Here is a 1,346-nt window from a genome sequence, read left to right on the forward strand (position 1 = left end):
ATTGGATAGTTTGTGCTGAGAAGTCTGCTGTGATTCTGATGGGCTTTCCTTTATAGGTAATCTGTTTCTTTTCTCTAGCAGCTTTTAATATTCTGTTGTTTTGCTGGAGATCTGGGAACTTGACTATTATATGTCTGGGTGTAGTTTTATTTTGGTTGTGGTTGTTTGGAGTTCTATTGTGTCGTTTACCTGTATATCAGGTTCTTTTTCCATGCTTGGGAAATTTTCTGCTATTATTTCTGCAAATATTCTTTTTATGTCAGTTGTGTTGCCCCCTGCTGCTTCATTGACTCATATAAGTCCTACATTATTCCTCTTTGCCTCATCTTGCAGCTGTGAATTGATTTTTCCTGGATCCTTGTTGATTTTACAAGATCCTTTCTTTCACGGTCACTAGTTGCCATGCTGTCTTCATAGTCTGAGATTCTATCTTCAGCTTCATTCAAGCGGTTTTGGTAGCTTTCAATGGCAGCTTTTTTTCCCCTGGAAGTCTGTTTGAGTGTGGTTCATGCATTCTAAGGCCTTTCTATATTTTTTTATTGAATGTTTCTGACCCTTGCCTTTGTTCTTCTATTTTCTTATATGTTTCTTCTTCAGACTTTTTGAGCAGTTCCTTCATTATTATTGTCATTTCACTTTTTGCCTGGGAGATTATTTCTGATCTCATCTCTTCTATGGCCTTATGGAATTGTTTCTTTACTTCCATTGCAATCATTTCAGCTATTTCAGGCATGTGTTTACCAAGCTCACCTATGCCAATGTCTCCTGGACTTGTTCTGAGTGGGTATTGTGGCAGTGGGAGTAAAGCATGGACTCATTCCGTGGGGTGGAGTTCTGGGATTGTGTTTCAGTCCTTTGTTTTGTCATGTTTGCTACTAGATGCAGAAAGCTCAGTTTTCCTCTTCAGTGGCTGCACAGCAAAGGCCACTAGTGTCCCTAGTTTTCCTGTTGGTTAGGTTTGCCCCCAAGTGACCCCTGAGAAGCACTACTTAGTCTCGGATTTTCTGGCAGTTGTTGATTTGTATCTAGTTATCCCTGGTCTGAGATGCAGGCATTGGTGTCAGCTGATGGCAGACCATCTGATCCAGCGTCCCTTGCAGTTCAGGGCACGTGCATGGCCCAGACTTGGATTGCACTGGTGTGACAATCCTGGTCCAGTGGACCTATGTCCCCAGCCAGTTCAGGTACAGTCAAAACCCAGACAGAAACTGCAGGGTTGACAGTTTGTGAACCTCCTGATTCTGTGTCTCCAGTCAGTTGAGGACACATACAGTATCCAGATGCAGGCCAGACTGGCAGCAATCACTGACTGCCCATGCCTGCAACCCCCTAGGGGGTCTGGGCAC

The sequence above is a fragment of the Chinchilla lanigera genome, unplaced genomic scaffold (genome assembly GCF_000276665.1).
Source record: "Chinchilla lanigera isolate Chin_1 unplaced genomic scaffold, ChiLan1.0 scaffold00001, whole genome shotgun sequence".
Taxonomy (NCBI): domain Eukaryota; kingdom Metazoa; phylum Chordata; class Mammalia; order Rodentia; family Chinchillidae; genus Chinchilla; species Chinchilla lanigera.